This window comes from Lepidochelys kempii, chromosome 23 (genome assembly GCF_965140265.1).
Source record: "Lepidochelys kempii isolate rLepKem1 chromosome 23, rLepKem1.hap2, whole genome shotgun sequence".
NCBI lineage: Eukaryota > Metazoa > Chordata > Testudines > Cheloniidae > Lepidochelys > Lepidochelys kempii.
Genome location: NC_133278.1, coordinates 10588484 through 10611927, shown reverse-complemented (window position 1 = coordinate 10611927; position 23444 = coordinate 10588484). Strand labels below are relative to the sequence as shown.

At 42.5% G+C, this 23444-nt stretch overlaps 1 pseudogene; it reads left to right on the top strand.

Annotated features, from left to right (window-relative positions):
- Positions 1-5195: 5195 nt before the first annotated feature.
- On the top strand, positions 5196-23281 carry LOC140901849 (butyrophilin-like protein 2; annotated as a pseudogene).
- The last annotated feature ends 163 nt before the right edge of the window (positions 23282-23444 follow it).

Sequence of the window (23444 nt, the reverse complement as noted above, 5' to 3'; positions counted from 1 at the left end):
GCTCTTCCAGCAGATATCGGGGTGATTGAAGTCACCCATTAGAACCAGGGCTTGTGATCTAGTAACTTCTGTTAGTTGCCTGAAGAAACCCTCGTCCACCTCATCCCCCTGGTCTGGTGGTCTATAGCAGACTCCCACCACGACATCACCCTTGTTGCTCACACTTCTAAACTTAATCCAGAGACACTTAGGTTTTTCTGCAGTTTCATACCGGAGCTCTGAGCAGTCATATTGCTCCCTTACATACAATGCAACTCCCTCACCTTTTCTGCCCTGCCTGTCCTTCCTGAACAGTTTATATCCATCCATGACAGTACTCCAGTCATGTGAGTTATCCCACCAAGTCTCTGTTATTCCAATCACATCATAATTCCATGTCTGTGCCAGGACTTCAAGTTCTCCCTGCTTGTTTCCAAGGCTTCTTGCATTTCTGTATAGGCACTTAAGATAACTCGCTGATTGTCCTGCTTTGTCAGTATGGGGCAGGAGTTCTCCCCTCTTGCGCTCTCCTGCACATGCTTCCTCCTGGTATCCTACTTCCTCGCTTACCTCAGGGCTTTGTTCTTCTTCCCCCGGTGAACCTAGTTTAAAGCCCTCCTCACTAGGTTAGCCAGCCTGCTTAAGAAGATGCTCTTCCCTCTCTTTGATAGGTGGAGCCCATCTCTGCCTAGCAATCCTAGCAAGTTCTCTGAAAACATCCACTCAATGTGCAGCGGCATTCAAAAAAGTGCACAGAATGCTGGGAATAATTAAGAAAGGAATAGCTAATAGGACAGAAAATATCATCTTGCCTCTATATAAATCCATGGTACGTCCACATTTTGAATACTGTATGCAGATGTGGTCGTCTCATCTCAAAAAAGATATATTGGAATTGGAAAAGGTTCAGAAAAGGGCAACAAAAAGTATTAGGGCAATGGAATGGCTTCCATATGAGGAGAGATTAATAAGACTGAGGCTTTTCATCTTGAAAAAAAGATGGCTAAAGGGAGATATGATTGAGGTCTATACAATCATGACTGGTATGGAAAAAAGTAGATAAGGAAGTATTGTTTACTACTTCTCAGAACAGAAGAACTCGGGGTGACCAAATGAAATTAGTAGGCAGCAGGTTTAAAACAAATAAAAGGAAGTATTTCCTCACACAACACACAGTCAACCTGTGGAACTCCTTGCCAGAGGATGTTGTGAAGGCCAAGACTATAACAGGGTTAAAAAAAACAACTAGATAAATTCATGGAGGATAGGTCCACCAATGGCTATTAGCCAGGACAGGCAGGGATGGTGTCCCTAGCCTCTGTTTGCCAGAAGCTGATAATGAGCAACGGGATGGATCACTTGATGATTACCTGTTCTGTTCATTCCCTCTGGGGCACCTGGCATTGGCCACTGTCAGAAGACAAGATACTGAGCTAGATGGACCTTTGGTCTGACTGAGTATGGCCATTCTTATGTTCTTATGTTCTATTTACTTCAGACTATCTCTCCAGTTTGTCCAGATAATTTTGAATTTTAAGCCTCTCCTCCAAAGGACTTGCAACCCCACCCAGCTTGGTATCGTCTGCAAACTTTATAAGTCTACTCTCTATGCCATTATCTAAATTACTGATGAATATATTGAAGAGAACCATACCCAGAACTGATCTCTGTGGGACCCCACTCGCTATGCCCTTCTGTCATGGCTGTGAACCACTGATAACTATTCTCTTGGAATGGTTTTCCAACCTGTTTTGCACCCATCTTATAGTAGCTCCGTCTAGGTTGCATTTCCCTAGTTTGTTTATGAGAAGGTCATGTGAGGCCGTGGATGTTTTCAGAGACCTATCGTGACTTCAAGGGCTCTTTCTTGGGTGGTAACTGCTAATTTAGATCCCATCATTTTATACATATATTTGGGATTATGTTTTCCAAGGTGCATTACTCTTGGGTGAATACCATCTGGCCTGGTGATTCTGCTTTCAGTTTCAAACACAGGAGTTAACCTCAAAATGACTGCAGTCTCTTTCTCATTCAGCACTTCTGACACCATGGAATGATTTTGGAATTCATTAAAGAACAAACCACTGAGTATCTGTGGTAAACTGCTGTAGACAGCTATATTGTGTGTTCACCCTCTGTTTTCAGGGCACAGATCAGAATTCCTATAGCCCTTTATGAGCGAGCATCTCTAAATAATAATCTTGCACAAACACATCTCCACACCTGCTGTCCCTGCAGTGGGAGAGAATGGATTAGGTGACATCCACCCAGCTGCCCTAGCAGGTGATCCACGTCCAGTGCTTCCTTATCATAAACTTGTCCCTGTTTTCCATTGAAAAAAGTTTGAAAATTTTCACCCAGCTCTGCTAATCCCATTCAGAGATGTCTTCAAAGCAGTACATGGGATTTGGGCTGGTATTTATAAAGGAACCTAAGGGCTGTTTACCTGAGTTTTGCAGAGCAATAAATCCACAGCCCTACCTGCTCCCTTACTGCCCATCCCCCCACTGAGAAAGCTGCTTTCATTTTTCACTCCTCACTTAACAAATAACTTTGGGAAATGACTGCTCCAGCTTCACTATCAGCAATGACGCAGTGCCAGAGTTTAAAGGTAGCAAGCAGCCATAACCAGCCCCACCAGCTACTCAAGGTTACTGGATTTGGATCTCCAGGAAGCATGGGTGGAAGTTACTGAAGGCCAGGGAGGCTAAGCCTCCCCTAACCCAGGCCATGAACCCACCTGCACTCCACCCTGAGACGATGCCCCTGCTCCCCCTCTCCCCTGAAGTTGGTGGGGACTCGGCTCCAGCCAGTGGCCTGGAGCTCAGGGCTCGGGCCAGGGGCTAGGGGAGCCAGAGGTGGCTTGGGCCGGGACTCAGTCTGGCCAGCAGTCCAGGACAGCTAAGGCTGGGCCTGGGTGACTCGGGTAGGCATGGGGCTCAGGCCAGTTCAGGCTCCTCCAACAATGGGGGTTGGTGCTTGAGGCTCTGGACATGACATGATATATGTTGTGGTATGTTCTTGTGATGGTCACTGAATTAACCATGGTGTCTTGGATAACTTACAATTTTGTTAACCAATGCTTGGCTACATAAATTCTCTTTGCAGTCTCAGGTGAATGAAGTGTTAAATTCCTGTTCTAGCAGCATTGTACTTTGTACTTTGTACAAGGAAGTAATTTATATTTGAGTTTGTTATGTTTGTGAAGCCCTTTGGGAAGAAAAATACTGCAGTAGCTGTACATAAATTGTTACTATATGACCTGATTCTTCAAGGCTCACTCACAGAGACGTTAAGTACTTACTTCTCCTATGTTGGTCTCTACCTTAGAAGGTGTATGACTGTCATCTGAGTAGCAGTTGAATCAGCATTGTGGAAAAAGAAATACAGTGAATTTATAAGCCAATATATCCTGAGTTTGAATTTGAATTTTTTTCTTTTAAATAATTTTTGTGTTAGTGAAAAGTTCTCATTTGAGATCAGCAAAGAATAGATTCCTTCATGACATCTGCAGCAGAAATAATAATAAAAAGAAGCACAAATTCCCCAGTCTTGTTCTAAAGACTACAATGATGAATGCCATGTCATGTCTACTCTACACAAGCCCCATGCAGCAAAGGAGGAGATTAGTACTAATTTGTTTGTTTTGTGAGTGTTTTGTTTCACTTTTTAATGAGAACATTTTGCTATTAGAAACTTGGCTGGAAAAATCAGCACATTACACATAGCCCAGAATACAATCACTGAAGGTGCTGAGTTTACGTCACCTACAGCTTGGTCTGCATTTTATCCATGCAGCCACTGACAGGTGAAAGTGTCTAGGGTTAACTAAATATCACATGAATTATCTTGTCTTCCCTCAGTCTACATCCACAAAGGATATTTTTTTCTTAGTGTTTTGTTTTTCAGGAAAGTAGAAGTTGCCATGTAAAATGAATGCAGTTTTGTACAGAGCTGGTCAAATTTCAAAATTTCCATTCTGTTGTAAATTCTGAAATTTTGAAAGTTTTAATTTTGATTGGGAACAAATATTGGAAAGTTTGAAATTTCTCTCATAAAGGAAATTCTGAAAATATATATATATTTTTAAAATCAAATGGTTTTGATTCAGTTTTCCCAAAATGAAATAGAGCAGCAGGCTGCCCCAAGTTCTCGAGACTCCCTTGGCTGTATGGGGAGTCCCCCATAGTTTGGGGAGTCCTCTGATACAGAAGTCCAGACTCCCCTGGCCAGGTGTGCTGTTTGGTTTTGATGAATAAGCATTTTCGGATGCAGTAACATTGTAGAAGAATTCCTGACCAGCTCTAGTTGTGTGTACACCTCATGCTACAGTCTGTGATGTTTTTGATTTCCATTGGCAGAGAGTTGGATGAATTATATTGCGATCACTTAACAATGCTGTCAGGGTTCCCTCCCCACTCTGAACTCTAGGGTACAGACGTGGGTACCCGCATGAAAGACCCACTAAGCTTATTTCTACCAGCTTAGGTTAAAAGCTTCCTCAAGGCACAAATCCTTCCTTGTCCTTGGATGGGTACTGCTGCCACCACCAAGTGAGTTAGACAAAGATTCAGGAAAAGGACCACTTGGAGTTCCTGTTCCCTAAAATATTCTCCCAAGCCCCTTCACCCCCTTTCCTGGGGAGGCTTGAGAATAATATGCCAACCAAATATCAGGGACCTCAGGAGATCATCTTGTCTAATCCCCTGCTCAAAGCAGGACCAAGTAGAAAGTTAAATTCTCAAATATATTAATCATTTGGAATTATTTGCCAAATGGACATTCTAACCACAGCATAACCCTCACTTGCCTGGCAGATAATTGGAGACTCCCAAGAAATAATACAAATTACATAACAGGGTAAAACCCTACTCTTAGGGTCACCGGTGCACACACAGATAATGCCAATGAATTTCCCCAATCACATGACCCAATATAGCAAACATAAAATTTAGTGTCCTGCTAGTATGTGTACTTTGTAGGAGCCCTTGATGATCTGTGACCACAATATCTTCTGTGCAGCAGCAGTTAGCAGCTTGGCTAACTGGGCTCAGTGCCACCTAAACAACTCATATGTAGGATAAGGCAGTAAGTCCCTCCACAGGTTCAATGGGCAGCAGGTAGTGAAATCTCCACATCCTTACGCCTTGGCTTGAGGACACAGTTCAGGCAGTAGGGGGGTCTCGCAAACAATCTCCCTGACTATCTAACTAAAGATGGTGCACTCCGTGAATGATCTTCAGGTTCAGAGACGGATCTGGCCTCCTCAGTCACTGCAGATGATTGCTGCTGGCAGGAGTGAGGCTGTTTCTGGTCCCAGGATTTCCCCTCACCACAAAGGGGGGTGGGCAGGGCTCAAGGTGCAGATTACAACAACTCTACTAAAATCCTAACTGTAGTCTCCCACCCTAGGGCTCAGAAACACTGACAGCAGGAGGCAGCCCTGAACCAATGGCCAGAGCAGTGGTGCCATGTGGTGACTGAGGCCTTGTCTTCACTACGGGCTGAACTGGCACCTCTGCGATCTATGCAGTGGCGTTGATTTAATGGGTCTGGTGAAGATGTGATAAGTCAATAGGCGAGCACTCTCCACCTGAATGAGAAGCAGAAACTATATCAATGGGAGACCTTGTTAAGTTGATGTAAGTCACGTGGATGTAAGTTACATAAGTTACATAAAATATGTAACTTAACTAGCGTAACTTAGGTTGACTTAGAGCATTAGAAAAGGGCTGAGTTTCCCTAGGGAGCTGAAAGGTTAACTCAGCCTGGCTGGGTGGGGAAGTTTTTCCGACAAAACTCTACAGGCTGGGCGTCACCTTGAAGACTACAATTGCTTTCCCTATGCTCAGGGACTTCTCCCTCCTACTTCTTACAGAGGCATAAGCCACCCAAAAGGGTTGGGCAGAAAGCAGGATCATAACTAGGCTTAGATTTTTATCAGTAAATGTCGATAAAGTGTCAATTTCACTGTATGCACACAAACTGATGAAAAATATTTCCATCACTGATAATTAAAATATTCAGAGATGCAAAGTAAGAAATTAGTTTGACTTAACAGTAAAATGTTTATATATGCGGTTGACAGTTTGTGTTTTAATGCTTATCAATTTAATTGTCTGACCCACCCCCATTCTGTGCCCCTCCATAATTTCCTGTATCTGTGAACATTTAAATTGATACAAATAAAAAAATTCTTAAAACCCGTAAGTCTGCAAAACTCTTGAAAATTTCAGTAGATTAAAAATAGAAAAAATGATTAAAAATAAACATTGATATCATCCATCAAAATTATTTTTTTAAAATTGAATTCAGCCAAATCTAACCCTAGCTTTGCTGTCCACCTCCCCATGCTGTCCGGCCACAGAGAGGAGAACACACTGTAACATCTTTAATGATGGCACAGGATCCTGCTCTGCCTGGGGTTTCAGGAGGGACTATGCATCCTGCAACTATCCCTCAGAAGTTCAGTCTGCACCACATCGTGCTCAAATCTGTGCATAGCTGAGCTACCAGTGAGGACCTCAAACACTCTCGCCATTCTGAAAGGGGGTAATTAGATTAGATGGGGTGAGTTTCTCCCAGGGAACATAGCACTGCTGTTGTGTCTCAATAATTGTATCTAGTTTTTCTTTTGTTCTTTTTACACCAATGTCAAGCATTTGAAGAAAATCAGTGATCATGATTTATTTCTTTTCTTGTAGGTGATTTTACTGTCACTGTGCATGTTAATCCTACGGTTGTCTTGGCTGGACAAGCTGTGATGTTGTCCTGTCAGCTCATAGGCCAGGTCCCCACTAACATTCAAGTGCATTGGTACAAATGGGACAGTAACAAAAATACGACATTATATTTTTACAATAGCACAGAAAAAGGGACTGAGCTGGGCTGGGCTGGGGACCAGCACAGGATCAAAAGATGATATGGGAATGGAGTGATTAGGGTGAAGCTCTTTCCAGTGCAAGTAGAAGATAGTTGGCAGTATGTGTGTGCGGTGACAAGCGATGGTGTCTATCAAGAAGCTATCGCCCAGGTGACTGTTGCAGGTAAGCATGGAGATGTTGATACAAAAGTGTTGCTGGCAGGGAACAATGCTGCACTGATCACAGTGGCGCTGATTCTCCATTGCCTTGCCCTGTGTGTAGCAGCTGTATTTTCATTCAATCCTTTCCTCCCAACAGGGAGGGTTCATCAGCTGGCAGGGGAAGGAGAAACACCCACGTGTGTGCAATGTTATGGGAAGTGGGCAGAGGAAGTGCTGGACTGGGAAGGACGAGGAGAGAAGTGCTGGACTGGGAGTCAGAGAAGCTTCAGCAGTTTGGTGTCCATCTCGCACAGGATATGCAAATTTTACCCAGTGTAGGCACACAACATGAACACATCATGTACATTTTTCTCTGGCTTTTTGCTAGTGGCATGTGCAATTCTCATCCACCTGCCTTGTGTGTGCTGCTGTTGCACAAGAGCAATAAAATGAATAAAGCGCAGGGGCAAAGCTGGGCCATTACCTCCCATCACACACACATATGCATCCAGGCAATAAATTACAGAGTCCTGCGGTGATGTGAGGTCATTGTCAATCTGTGGTTTGTATGCACTGTGCCTGATTCTCAGTTACACTAAGGCCCTTTACATGGAAATGAACTACTGCAATTACCCCTTGTACAGAGAAGGTTCTCCTTGGCCAGTGTAGAGCTGATGTAAGGGCTCTGTAGTGGCCTTGCTTCCGGACGTGGTGTAAGGGGCATGTCAGGGTTGTGGGAGAGAGGCTAAATGCTGGTAGGGGTATGGCTGGAGCACACTGTGCTTTGGCTATGCTCTGCTTCCCAGGGATCATAGGGGACCATGGGAAGCAAAGTGTAAGTTAGAATAGCCCTAAGGCTGCTCTGAATTATATTGGGACCTAGTGGGGTCCCTGAATGTGCCCAAAATATGGACAGTACAAAGGTGAATCTCTCCTTTTCTGAAAATACTCTTTCCTGACTAACTTGCTGCCATCCCAAAAGTGAAGCTGTCACATACATATGACAAAGTCAGGTCTACACATGGGATCAGCTGGTGAAGTGTTTGGTGATCTCTTGAAGTGGAGATTTCTCTCTATGAATTTAAGATACTTGGAAATGCAAGATTATAGTTCAGTGTAGATTCAGTAGGACATGGAGACTGTAATGATAGTGGTGATAATTCATCATTAGCACTTTTTGTTTGGTGTGTAAGCTAGCTATTCAGCCTGTTAAACATTTTTTGAAATTGGTTTTCACTCTTGATTTTGGATCAGCACCTCGCCTAACTATAGAACATCAGCAGAATAATTCAGCCACTCTGAGGTGTACATCCCAAGGGTGGTACCCACAACCAGAAGTAGGCTGGACTGATAGCACAGGACAAAACATAACTGCTATGGCTGAAATAAGAATCCAAAAAGATGTGACAGATCTGTATCAAATCCACAGTACGCTCAGGGTAGCAGATATTCCTTCTGACACTTCTCATGCACTATAATAAACCCCTTGCAGAAGAGGCACGGCAAAAAAGTTATTGCAATTTCAGGTAAGAGATGTAGTACTCTCAAAGCAAATATTCCTGCTCTTACAAAATAGGGCTAAATGCACCTGCCTTATGGCCAGCCATGCCATTCAAGCTTGCCTACACGGAGCACCAACACGCATTAGTGGGGTGTGATTTCTAAAGCTCATTAAAGGGTTGCACATTAATTAGTCCATGTAGACCCCAGCTGGTGCTCACTAAAGTTTCCCAGTTGTTCTTTACCATATTATTGTTTGAAACAGTAATATGGTAAACCAAAACCAGACCAGAACCTAAACCAAAATGGAACCAGATTGCTGGTCCTTAAAATTAAAAAGGTCGTAGAACAGTTTTTAAACTAAGGGTTGGGGGAAAGCCAACACATGCGGAGGAGCATGTGGTTCAGACATCCCTTAGGGGAGGATATATAAATGGAGATTCCCTGTGTCCTAATAAGGAGGAGAGGAGGGAAAATCATAAAATACAGGGAGGATCTGTTGAGAAAGAGTCAAATGAAAAAAGTCCCATTCAATTACATGAATGCAATAGGGGACACCTAAAAAGTGACAAGTTTTTAAAATGCTTACATACCAATGCTAGAAGTCTAAATAATAAGATGGGTGAACTGGAGTTCCTAGTATTAAATGAGGATATTGATATAATAGGCATCACAGAAACCTTGTGCAATGAGGAAAATCAATGGGACACAGTAATACCAGGATATAAAATATATTGGAAGGACAGAACAGGTCATGCTGGTGGGGGACTGGCACTGTATGTGAAAGAAAGCATAGAATTAAATGGAGTAACAATCTTAAATGAACAAAATTGTACTATAGAATCTCTATGGATAGTAATTCCATCCTTGAAAAATAAGAATATAGCAGTAGGGCTATATTACAGACCACCTGACCAGGATGGTGTTATTGACTCTGAAATGCTCAGGGAGATTAGAGAGGCTATTAAAATAAAAAACTCAATAATAATAATGGAGGATTTCAACTATCCCCAGAGTGACTGGGTACATATCACCTCAGGAAGGGATGCTGAGATAAAGTTTCTTGACATCTTAAATGACTGCTTCTTGGAGCAGCTAGTCCTGGAACCCACAAGAGGAGAGGCAATTCTTGATTTAGTCTGAAGTGGAGCACAGGATCAGGTTCAAGAGGTGAATATAGCTGGACCCCTTTGTAATAGTGACCATAATATAATTAAATTTAACATCCCTGTGATGGGGAAAACTCTACAGTGGCCCAACACTGTAGCATTTAATTTCAGAAAGGGGAGCTACACAAAAATGAGGAGGTTAGCGAAACAGAAATTAAAAGGTACAGTACCAAAAATAAAATCCCTGCAAGCTGCATGGAAACTTTTTAAAGACACCATAATAGAGGCTCAACTTAAATGTATACCCTAATTTAAAAAAAAACATAGAGAACCAAAAACAAGCCACCATGGCTAAACAACAAAGTAAAAGAAGCAGTGAGAGGCAAAAAGGCATCCTTTAAAAAGTGGAAGATAAATCCTAATGAGGAAAATAGAAAGGAGCATAAACTCTGGCAAATGAAGTGTAAAAATATAATTAGGAAGACCAAAAAAGAATTTGAAGAACAGCTAGCCAAAGACTCAAAAAGTAATAACAAAAAATATTTAAATACATCAGAAGCAGAAAGCCTGCTAAACCACCAATGGGGCCAATGGACGATCGAGGTGCTAAAGGAGCATTCAAGGACGATAAGGCTATTGCGGAGAAACAAAATGAATTCTTTGCATCGGTCTTCACGGTTGAGGATGTGAGGGAGATTCCCAAACCTGAGCCATGCTTTTTGGGTGACAGATTTGAGGAACTGTCCCAGACTGAGGTGTCATTAGAGGAGGTTTTGGAACAAATTGATAAACTAAACAGTAATAAGTCTCCAGGACCTGATGGTATTCACCCCAGAGTTCTGAAGGAACTCAAATGTGAAATTTCAGGACTACTAACTGTGATTTGTAACCTATCATTTAAATCAGCTTCTGTACCAAATGACTGTAGGATAGCTAATGTGATGCCAATTTTTAAAAAGGGCTCCAGAGCTGACTCTGGCAACTACAAGCCAGTAAGCCTCACTTCAGTACTGGGCAAATTGGTTGAAACTATCGTAAAGAACAAAATTGTCAGACACATAGATGAACATAATTTGTTGGGAAATAATCAACATGGTGTTTGGAAAGGGAAATCATGCCTCAACAATCTACTGGAATTCTTTGAGGGGGTCAACAAACATGTGGGCAAGGGGGATCCAGTGGATGTAGTGTATTTAGATTTTCAGAAAGCCTTTGACAAGGTCCCTCATCAAAGGCTCTTAAGCAAAATAAGCAGTCATGGGATAAGAGGGAAGGTTCTCTCATCGACTGGTAACTGGTTAAAAGATAGGAAACAAAGGGTAGGAATAAATGGTCAGTTTTCAGAATGGAGAGAGGTAAATAGTCGTGTCCCCCAGGGATCTGTACTGGGCCCAGTCCTATTTAACATATTCATAAACGATCTGGAAAAAGGAGTAAACAGTGAGGTGGCAAAATTTGAAGATGATACAAAACTACTCAAGATAGTTAAGTCCCGGGCAGACTGCGAAGACCTACAAAAGGATCTCTCAAAACTGGGTGACTGGGCAACAAAATGACAGATGAAATTTAATGTTGATAAATGCAAAGTAATGCACATTGGGAAACATAATCCCAACTATACATATACAATGATGGTGGCTAAATTAGCTGTTACCACTCAAGAAAGAGATCTTGGAGTCATTGTGAACAGTTCTATGAAATCATCCACTCAATGTGCAGCGTCAGTCAAAAAAGTGAACAGAATGTAGGGAATCAACAAGAAAGGGATAGATAATAAGACAGAAAATATCATATTGCCTCTATATAAATCCATGGTACGCCTACATCTTGAATACTGCATGCAGATGTGCTCGCCCCATCTCAAAGAAGATATGTTGGAATTGGAAAAGGTTCAGAAAAGGGCAACAAAATGATTACGGGGTATAGAACAACTTCCATATGAAGAGAAATTAATAAGACTGGGACTTTTCAGCTTGAAAAAGAGGCAACTAAGGGGGGATATGATAGAGGTCTATAAAATCATGACTGGTATAGAGAAAGTAAATAAGGAAGTATTCTTTACTCCTTGTCATAATACAAAAACAAGGGGCCACCAAATGAAATTAATATGTAACATGTTTAAAACAAACACAAGAAAGTATTTTTTCATGCAACTCACTGTGAACCTTTGGAACTCCTTGACAGAGGGTGTTGTGAAGACCAGTCCTATACCTGGGTTTAAAAGGGAGCTAGATAGATTCACGGAAGATAGGTCCATCAATAGCTGTTAGCCAGGATGGGCAGGAATGGTGTCCCTAGACTCTGTTTGCCAGAAGCTGGGATTAGGTGAAAGGGTATGGACCATTTGATGATTATCTGTTCTGTTCATTCCCTCTGGGGCACCTGGCATTGGCCACTGTCAGAAGACAGGATACTGGGCTTGATGGACCTTTGGTCTGATCCAGTATGGCCATTCTTATGTTCTTATGTTAACAGTAATTCAGGAAAGCACACTAGGGAACTCTTTGTGTCCATCATCAAGGTCTACACAGACCAATTAATGCACAACACATTGGTGCATTTTATTAATCACTCTCCCGTACTGCGCATTACCCCACTGATTAGACAAGCCTTTGGTGCAGCATAGTGAAGACCTGTACAACTCAGCGATTCTTTTCAAATTCTATTTTTGAGATCACCACAGATGTAAAAGATAGTATTGCTCTGATTCTCTTTTTACTTATCTGTGTGTATATTAGGAGTGAATCCCCAGAAGCGATTGAATTTACACTATTATAAAAAGAGTATAAATAAGAGGAGAATTAGGGCTGTCCTCTTTTTCACTCTCTTACATATTAATATGAAAAAAGAAAAGGAGTACTTGTGGCACCTTTTTAACAAATTTATTAGTCTCTAAGGTACCACAAGTATTCCTTTTCTTTTTGCGGATACAGACTAACACAGCTGCTACTCTGAAACCTGTCATATTAATATGAGTCATTATGTGCTGCAGGTGCAAATATAACCCCCTGAACATTTTTCAGGTTTTTTTGATGTGGAGGCAGAACATGACATCATTACCACTGTAATTGGAGAAAATGCCATTCTTCCCTGCCGGCTGATTACAAAACCTCTGCGCCTCTCCCTCCCCCCCCTCCCCCCCAGCATGGAGCTGCAATGGAGGAAAGTTGGACTTGGGGAGGATAAGACAATCTATTTCTACCTGTATGATGAAAGCAGCCCCCTGGTTAATTCTTATCCACATGATGACAAATGCGCAATGGGTTATTTGTCTCCTAATGGAGTCAACAGCAGAGAATGGCTCAGGAAGGAATATGAAAAAAGGCAGAAATTTTTAAAGGAAAGGAGTTTGGGAAAGGAAATATTTCTCTGAAACTGAACAATATTCAGGTGGAAGATGAAGGGAAATATGTATGTTCTGCCACAGCCAACTCATTTCAAAGAGAGATCATCATCGAAGTCTTGGTTATAGGTAAGAAAAGCCTAGAATTGGAGAAAGCAGATTTATCAAACTTTATTATTCTGTCTCCCCAGGAGCCAGCACAGGCTTGTCCCTTCTCCACAGCATATTTTATTGCTTTGTCTATTATTGTTTTAAAACTCCTAAATGATGGAGTTTCCACTTCTTCCATTGTGTAGCTATTAGATGGTCTAATGCATCTCACTGTGAGATCAGTTTCCTGATTTCAGAAGTGATTTCAGACTGTCTGCTGTTAGAAGAGATACCAATAATCACTCTTCCCTTTATTTGCCTTTAAAATACCAATTCTTGGATATGTATTATTAAATCTACCTTCTAAAAATTAAAGTGATGTTAGAATGTAATTTAAACTACTTTTTAATAAGCCCCTTTGAAGCATTGTTAATTTTACAACAGAGTTTGTTAGCATGCTAAGAAGAGGAGAACCTTCAGCCATAACGACAGAGAATCAAAGGAATGTGGGGCTGCAAGGGACCTGAAGAACTTTGTGAGAATTATTATGGCAACAATTTGTTTACAACAGAGAACAGATGTTTTTCTTTCCATACTCAGGTTGAAAAAAATACATTTTATTCCATGAGGATAACATTTTCAAAAGTGGTAAAATAAGTTAGGATCTTGAGTCCCATTTTCAAAAGTTACTGAGTTGTTGTCTACACAGAAAAACTCTGGAAAATTAATTCCAATTAACTTAAATTTGAATGTAAAGTGGATTAGTTAAATTTCATTAACCCCCTGTGGGGATATCCTTATTCAAATTAAGGCCACTTTAATTCTGAATAAGAATATCCACATATGTTTACTGTGGTTTAATTCATACATTTTAAAAATTGATCCAAATTAATTTTCCTGAGTGTCCCAATCCAGATAAGTCCTTAGATACTTTGGAGACTAAGTCCCATTAACTTTCCAAAAAACTTAGGTTAAGTCTACACTACTGAACTTATCTCATTCTTTTTTTTTTTTTTTGAACCCCATTATACTTCTGGCCTTTACAACATACTTTGGCAATGAGTTCCACAGGTTGACTGTGTGTTCTGTAAAACAGTACTTCCTTTTGTTTGGTTTAAACCTACTGCCTATTAATTTCACTGGGTGACCCCTGTTTATTGTGTTATGTGAAGGGGTAAATAACGCTTCCTTATTCGCTTTCTTCAGCAATTCATGATTGTATAGATGTCTGTCATATCCCCCCTCAGTCATCTCTTTTCCAGGCTGAACAGTCCCAGTCTTTTTAATCTCTCCTCATACAGAAGCTGTTCCTCACCTCTAATAATTTTTTGTTGCCCTTCTCTCTACTTTTTCCAATTCTAGTATATCTTTTTTGAGATGGGGTGACCAGAACTGCATGCAGTGTTCAAGGTGTGGGAGTACCATAGATTTATATAGTGGTATTATGATATTTTCTTATTATAATGTATTCCTCGCCTAATGATTCCTAACATTCTGTTAGCTGTTTTGACTGCCACTGTCCATTGAGTGGATGATTTCTGAGAACTATCCACAATGACACCAAGACCTCTTTCTTGAGTGGAAAAAGCTAATTTAAACCTCACCGTTTTGTATGTGTATTTGGGATTATGTTTTCCAGTGTTCATTGCTTTTCATTTATCAATCTTGAATTTCATCTGCCAATTTATTTCCTAGTCATCCAGCTTTGTCAGATCCCTTTGTAACTGGGCTATTGGGTATTTTGGGACAAGCACCCCCCCCTCTTTTGTGCAGACCCCCAGGCAGGATAGGCAGGGAGAAGCCTATTTTGTGAATACCACTTTGCGGCCGCTGGGGGTTACATGTGAGTGAGGGCTCCGAGCTGCTCATTAGCTGTGGAGCTGCATCAGGATTTAGTTGGCTTTGTGACTGCTGACCAGAGAAATGTAGATACCATGCGGATTTCTGTCACCTATGTGGTTAATTGGTAGTTGAGATTTGGGTTTGAGAATGTCAGTGATGCCTCAATGCTGGATTTAGGCACCTGAAGAGGCACTGAGATGGCTACGTTCTTCTGTGAATCTGGTGACAAGTGACTGATTCAGAATCCACTGAAGTGAATGGAAAGTCTCCCCTTGACTTCAACAAATTTAGATCTGGCCCTAGGCCTGCACTGATTTTATATCACTGTCACATGTATAAGGGAGAGGTTTCCTCTCTCTTCCTTGAGGCCTCTCTCTTCTGGGACAGAATCACATGTGCGAACCCATGTGTCTTTTTCATAGGACAAAACCAAGGGGAAAATGTGAACTTTACAATCACACATTTGAGGGTGTATCAGGTTTTGCTCTTGCCAGAGAATTATAATTACATAATCAAGGGCCCAGTTCTTCTCCCAATGAAATCAATAAAAATATTTACATGAGAAGTAGCAGGATTACAGAGACTTGGTGGGATAACTCACATGACTGGAGTACTGTCATGGATGGTTATAAACTGTTCAGGAAGGACAGGCAGGGCAGAAAAGGTGGGGGAGTAGCACTGTATGTAAGGGAGCAGTATGACTGCTCAGAGCTCCGGTACGAAACTGCAGAAAAACCTGAGTGTCTCTGGATTAAGTTTAGAAGTGTGTGCAACAAGAGTGATGTAGTGGTGGGAGTCTGCTATAGACCACCGGACCAGGGGGATGAGGTAGATGAGGCTTTCTTCCGGCAGCTCACAGAAGCTACTAGATCGCATGCCCTGATTCTCATGGGTGACTTTAATTTTCCTGATATCTGCTGGGAGAGCAATACAGCAGTGCATAGACAATCCAGGAAGTTTTTGGAAAGCATAGGGGACAATTTCCTGGTGCAAGTGCTAGAGGAGCAAACTAGGGGGGGCGCTTTTCTTGACCTGCTGCTCACAAACCAGGTAGAATTAGTGGAGGAAGCAAAAGTGGATGGGAATCTGGGAGGCAGTGACCATGAGTTGGTTGAGTTCAGGATCCTGACGCAGGGAAGAAAGGTAAGCAGCAGGATACGGACCCTGGACTTCAGGAAAGCAGACTTCGACTCCCTCAGGGAACGGATGGCCAGGATCCCCTGGGGGACTAACTTGAAGGGGAAAGGAGTCCAGGAGAGCTGGCAGTATTTCAAGGAATCCCTGTTGAGGTTACAGGGACAAACCATCCCAATGAGTCGAAAGAATAGTAAATATGGCAGGCGACCAGCTTGGCTTAATGGTGAAATCCTAGCGGATCTTAAACATAAAAAAGAAGCTTACAAGAAGTGGAAGGTTGGACATATGACCAGGGAAGAGTATAAAAATATTGCTCGGGCATGTAGGAATGATATCAGGAGGGCCAAATCGCACCTGGAGCTGCAGCTAGCCAGAGATGTTAAGAGTAACAAGAAGGGTTTCTTCAGGTATGTTGACAACAAGAAGAAAGCCAAGGAATGTGTGGGCCCCTTACTGAATGAGGGAGGCAACCTAGTGACAGAGGATGTGGAAAAAGCTAATGTACTCAATGCTTTTTTTGCCTCTGTTTTCACTAACAAGGTCAGCTCCCAGACTGCTGCGCTGGGCATCACAAAATGGGGAAGAGATGGCCAGCCCTCTGTGGAGATAGAGGTGGTTAGGGACTATTTAGAAAAGCTGGACGTGCACAAGTCCATGGGGCCGGACGAGTTGCATCCGAGAGTGCTGAAGGAATTGGCGGCTGTGATTGCAGAGCCATTGGCCATTATCTTTGAAAACTCATGGCGAACCGGGGAAGTCCCGGATGACTGGAAAAAGGCTAATGTAGTGCCAATCTTTAAAAAAGGGAAGAAGGAGGATCCTGGGAACTACAGGCCAGTCAGCCTCACCTCAGTCCCTGGAAAAAGCATGGAGCAGGTCCTCAAAGAATCAATCCTGAAGCACTTACATGAGAGGAAAGTGATCAGGAACAGCCAGCATGGATTCACCAAGGGAAGGTCATGCCTGACTAATCTAATCGCCTTTTATGATGAGATTACTGGTTCTGTGGATGAAGGGAAAGCAGTGGATGTATTGTTTCTTGACTTTAGCAAAGCTTTTGACACGGTCTCCCACAGTATTCTTGTCAGCAAGTTAAGGAAGTATGGGCTGGATGAATGCACTATAAGGTGGGTAGAAAGCTGGCTAGATTGTCGGGCTCAACGGGTAGTGATCAATGGCTCCATGTCTAATTGGCAGCTGGTATCAAGTGGAGTGCCCCAAGGGTCGGTCCTAGGGCCGGTTTTGTTCAATATCTTCATAAATGATCTGGAGGATGGTGTGGATTGCACTCTCAGCAAATTTGCGGATGATACTAAACTGGGAGGAGTGGTAGATACGCTGGAGGGTAGGGATAGGATACAGAGGGACCTAGACAAATTAGAGGATTGGGCCAAAAGAAATCTAATGTGGTTCAACAGGGACAAGTGCAGAGCTCTGCATTTAAGATAGAAGAAGCCCATGCACTGCTACAGACTGGGGACCGAATGGCTCGGCAGCAGTTCTGCAGAAAAGGACCTAGGGGTGACAGTGGACGAGAAGCTGGATATGAGTCAGCAGTGTGCCCTTGTTGCCAAGAAGGCCAATGGCATTTTGGGATGTATAAGTAGGGGCATTGCCAGCAGATCGAGGGACGTGATCGTTCCCCTCTATTCGACACTGGTGAGGCCTCATCTGGAGTACTGTGTCCAGTTTTGGGCCCCACACTTCAAGAAGGATGTGGATAAATTGGAGAGAGTCCAGCGAAGGGCAACAAAAATGATTAGGGGTCTGGAACACATGAGTTGTGAGAAGAGGCTGAGGGAGCTGGGATTGTTTAGCCTGCAGAAGAGAAGAATGAGGGGGGATTTGATAGCTGCTTTCAACTACCTGAAAGGGGGTTCCAAAGAGGATGGCTCTAGACTGTTCTCAATGGTAGCAGATGACAGAACGAGGAGTAGTGGTCTCAAGTTGCAGTGGGGGAGGTTTAGACTGGATATTAGGAAAAACTTTTTCACTAAGAGGGTGGTGAAACACTGGAATGCGTTACCTAGGGAGGTGGTAGAATCTCCTTCCTTAGAGGTTTTTAATTCAGGCTTGACAAAGCCCTGGCTGGGATGATTTAACTGGGAATTGGTCCTGCTTCGAGCAGGGGGTTGGACTAGATGACCTTCTGGGGTCCCTTCCAACCCTGATATTCTATGATTCTATGATTCTATGATTAGGCTCCTCATCAGATCATACAGTGAATATAATGAAAAGTGTTTGTGTTTTTTTTTTCCTCAGGTCAACCAAGGGAGGACAAATGTAAGTTTTCTCCGATGGCTGCAGTTTGAAGGGGGAACAGCCTAGCATTTCCGTAGTGAGGGATATGTGGTAGGCAGGGTCCCTTCAGTTGAGTGGGGGGATCTGGACCTTTGCGCTTTTGCAGTGAGGGGGAGGAAGGTACATATTTGCTGTTGGGACTCGAGACAGTTTGGATATTTTTCACTGGCAGGTTGTGTCTCTGCTTGGTCGGGGTGAGGGTTTCAGAACAGGACTTCTCAGAGGAAAGATGTGTTTGTTAACCCAATTTGAAGAAAAACAACAAAAGGGCTGACACACTGAGAAGTGTCTGCCTTTGCAAAACAATGGCAGGAAGGCAAAGGTGGAATTGCTTTGACTGAGAGCCAATCGCACAGAGTGAGGTTTCATTATGGAAATGTTTAGCAGTGAGGTCTGCCTTCCATGACACAAATTTATATAATAACTGTAGGATAAATACTTTCTTTCTGCCAAGGAGAATAATGTCTACTGAAGGGCCAGAGCATCCCCTCTTATGGGAAACTTCTGCTGGGAGCTCCAGGAGTCTCTCCCAGGGATGTTTCCTTGGTATCTGGAGAGTTCTCACCTCACAAAGCAGAGAGTAAAGCGGCCACAGACCCAAGATTGATGGGAAATGAGGCCTCTTGGGCTTTGTGTACAAGGATGCTCTTTTCCAGAGCAGTTTCCTGGGCTCCCTCATCTTTGGCAACAGGGTGCTAAAAGTGCTTTGTCCCTCTCTATGCCTGGGATCTCAAGGAGGAACTGTTCATCCCTTAAATCACAATCCCCACTGGTGGTCTCCCCTGGGCAGTGTGGTTCTGCAACTCACTCCCCTTCCACAGTGCAGGTCTGGGCCTATCACGCAGAAATGTTTGATAGTGGAAATAGGTGCCATGTCTTGAATGAAAAGTTTTCAGCAAAGAGGCTTCACCAGATATTCAGTATACGAGCCTAGTCATATGCCCACCCCCATATAGACGATTAAAAGAGAGATTAGAGCCCAACCTTTTTTGAACAATTTTGGCAAGAACATTCATAGTCACTATTAAATAGAAAAAAGCTCAATAGGACACAATCCAAGTCTCCTAATATGGGCATCAGCTATTAAAAGTGTCATGATATCATTTATGTAATGAATTATGTTCCATTTTCTGTTTCCATGTGCAGTCCTTTTCATATGTACATTTTCTTTCATACAATATTTGATTTCTGGAGAGTTATATTTCTAGAGGATATTGAACAGCATGGGGGTGTTCATTTAAAAAAGCCAGAATAGAAAAGCAACTCTCCTCAGATCTAGCAAATATTCAGAGATGCTCTTGTGAAGCCAGGAAAAAGGGATCATGAAAGGCAGGAGAGAGCAGAGAAGTTTAAGAATAAATTCTTCCACTTTCCACTCTACAAGATTTGTGTATATTGACCAGACTATATATAAGAGAAATAAGACACAGACTTATCTATTGTCTTCTCTAAGTTTTCTGAAAATGAAACAAATGTTCCATGATAATGACTGAAACTTCCATTGTGTAAGGGCCAGGCAGGAAGGTAGCTACCTGTTAAAGGTTAAAGATGTGTGGTATTGTCCCTTCTGTGCAATCAGAGGGGGTAGGAAGGGGAGCAATGTGCATTATCCCCACTTCCCCCACACCAGTCCCTCCAGCCTTTGCAGTTGTATGTATCCAAGGACCAGCTAAAAGGCTTTGTGACATCTGGGTGAAGGGCGACAGCACGGTAATCAGCTGAGCCCTCCTCTTTTGTGGGGGAGAAAAACTTGGTGTGGAGGGATTTAGTTTGGCTGAGGCTCACTGGAGCATGTAAGAGACACTCAGCAGGAAGAGGAGATCACCAACATGGCTAATATTTATTCTATTGACAGGTTTCAGAGTAGCAGCCGTGTTAGTCTGTATTCGCAAAAAGAAAAGGAGTACTTGTGGCACCTTAGATACTAACAAATTTATTTGAGCATAAGCTTTTGTGAGCTACAGCTCACTTCATCGGATGCATTCAGTGGAAAATACAGTGGGGAGATTTATATACATAGAGAACATGAAACAATGGGTGTTACTTGTCAACTGCTGGAAATGGCCCACCTTGATTATGACTACAAAAGGTCCCCCGTCCCCCGCTTTCCTGCTGGTAATATCTCACCTTAAGTGATCACTCTCGTTACAGTGTGTATGGTAACACCCATTGTTTCATGTTCTCTATGTATATAAATCTCCCCACTGTATTTTCCACTGAATGCATCCAATGAAGTGAGCTGTAGCTCATGAAAGCTTATGCTCAAATAAATTTGCGAGTCTCTAAGGTGCCACAAATACTCCTTTTATTTATTCTATTGTAACCCTTCTGCCAGATGGAGCCGGCAGCAGCCAGGGCTAGGTTCAATATCTAGGGGTTCCTTTTCAACAATAGAACACATAACTGGCTTAAGCCCCCACCTAGTAACCTGGGAAAATTACACACCAGGGAACCTCTGAGAGGCAATACTTCCCCATTTGCAAGCACAGAGGCTGAGTGTAGGAAATAAACTTTTAATGAAAGCAGGGAAGTCACCCAACATTAATTGGGGAAAATGCCACAAACAGGATTGATGAAGATAAAACTGTGAGCAGGACACCCTCCCCAGAGTGCATGGGGCAGAGTCTTCTGCCTCCTGTTCTTGAGTTCTACAACCAAAACCTCCTTTTCTGAGCCCCTCTCTGCTCCTTCACCATACCCCACTCACAGTGATTGCCCTTGGTGAGGATCCAGGTTTCAGAGGTGCATCTGTTTGAGTTCACCTCCCATCTGGGGAAGAAGACACCTTGCTTGCTCTGCCATCTGAGCACTTGCTCTGGCTGGCTGCCCCACCTGTCACTGTTCCTCCCTAATGCCCTCCCTGCCAGTGAAGGTTTCTCCCCTGCTGGCCACCGTACCAGCTGCTATTCCTCCCCGACTTGTTCCACTTGCTGGTCACCTTCTGCCGCCTGCCTCCCTACTGTGACCTCTGCAGGTCAGTCTCTTGAGATTCTACCCATTGTCAGCTCTTAGTGACTTTCAGCTCTTAGCAGGCTGGGCAGAAACACTGCCCCACCACGTGCGATTTCAGCTCTTATTGAGCACTAAATAACAAAAGACTCCTAATGGAGCCTATTTCACTCTGTTTTTAAATAGTGGGGAGGAACAGGTTAAACCAGACTGGGGACTCTAAGGTAGAGTCCACACCTCCTGGCAGGGACATCTGTTCATACCCCATCATTGTTCATATCCCATCAAACGTCCGTCACTGTTTAGGTCCAAAACTGTAACACTTAGAAATACCTGCCATGTCTGAGGCTACATGGTGGTGATAGTAACATGTTCTATGTTTCCGTAGGTGCCTTAATCTGTTTGCTGTCTATTGCTGTGACCGTCATTCTTTTTCTTGGAAAATGCAAAAGTAAGTGAACTTAATTTTCTTTTGTTTAATTTGTATAAGGTGTACATTTTTAATAGTGAGGGTGAGTAAGCATATGAACAATTTACCAAGGGTTGTGGTGGTGTCTCCAACCCTGGCAATTTCTAAATCAATATTGGATGTTTTTCTTTTTTAAAAACCCACTGCTCTAGGAATTATTTTGGGGCAGTTCTCTGGCCTGTGTTCTAGGGGTGATCAGACTAGATGATCACAATGGTCCCTTTTGGCCTTGGAATCAATGAAAAAACTGTCATACTGCAAGTGAATGAGATTAATTTTGCTTGAAAGAAACAATGGAGAAGCTGACTGACAGCAGCACAGACAACACAATGCTGGTCAAATTTACTGATAGCAAAAGTACTGGATCCAAATATTTGTCCACATGCACCTCACTGAAGGTGGCTAATTTATGATGTTCAAGATGTTTAAAATACAATTAGCAAATTTTAATATCGCCTAGTAATGAGTTCCATGGGTTGACTGTGTGTTGTGTGAAAAGCACTTCCTTTTGTTTGTTTGTTTTAAACCTATTAATTTAATCAAGTAACCCCTAGTTCTTGTGCTATGCAAAGGGGTAAATAATATTTCCCTTTTCTCTTCCTCCACAGCATTCATGATTCATAGATCTCTGTCATATTCCCCCTTTGCCATCTCTTTTCCAAGCTGAACAGCCCTAGTCTTTTAAATATCTTCTCATATGGGAGCTGTTCCATACCCTTAATCATTTTTGTTGCCCTTCCCTGTACTTTTCCCAATTCTAACATACATTTTTTTAGATGGGGTGTCCAGAACTGCACACAGTATTCAAGGTGTGGGCGTACTATGGATTTATATAGTGGCATTATGTTATTTTCTGTCTTATTATCTATCTCTTTCCTAATGGTTCCTAACATTCTGTTAGCATTTTTGACTGCTGATGCACATTGAGTGGATGTTTTCTGAGAACCATCTACGCTTTTGAGAATTTTACCTGAGTTACACCTGAATAAGATTTATTGATTTGGCCAAATATGAATTGAGGATGCTCAGTACTTCACAGAAGCAGGAAGTGACACACAAAGCTATTGACATAAGCTACTACCTAATCTAACTTTTTCTTTTTTGCAAAAATATTTTTTGCACATCTTTTTCTCCTCGTCTCTTCTTTCTCTGTGGTGTGGCTGGGAAAGCTACAATTGCTCTGGAACCAGTGAGATCTGAGGCCTTCTCGCATGCTTCAGAGGCAGCTACTTGATCTTTTTACAGCTGCTAGGAGCCTCATCTGCTCCTCTCACAAGTTCAAAAGCGTGATTGACCATTTCATGGTTCATGTGGGAGCCCTCAAGACAGATCTTGCTGTAAGGTAGACAAGCGTATTCTGTCATATCTTGTTTACATATCAAAAATCTCCTTAAAGTTGAGCTTCTTTGAGTTTGTTTGCTTCTTGTCTTCTAGGGAAGAAACAAGATCATTCTGAAGAACATAAGATTTCCTATATACCTCTTAATCCATCAGCAAGGGGCACATTTCACCTGGTCAGAAAGATAGAGCACACATGAAAATATGATTGGTTATTTCATGTGCCAAGAGCCACTGCAGGGGAGTATGAAGCTTTAAATGTCTTTTGATCTTCCAACAGCAGTTAACTGGATAAAGGGTATTAGATAAATAGATAAATTAGATAAAGGGAATTAGACTGGGCTGAATTAGACTATCTTGACC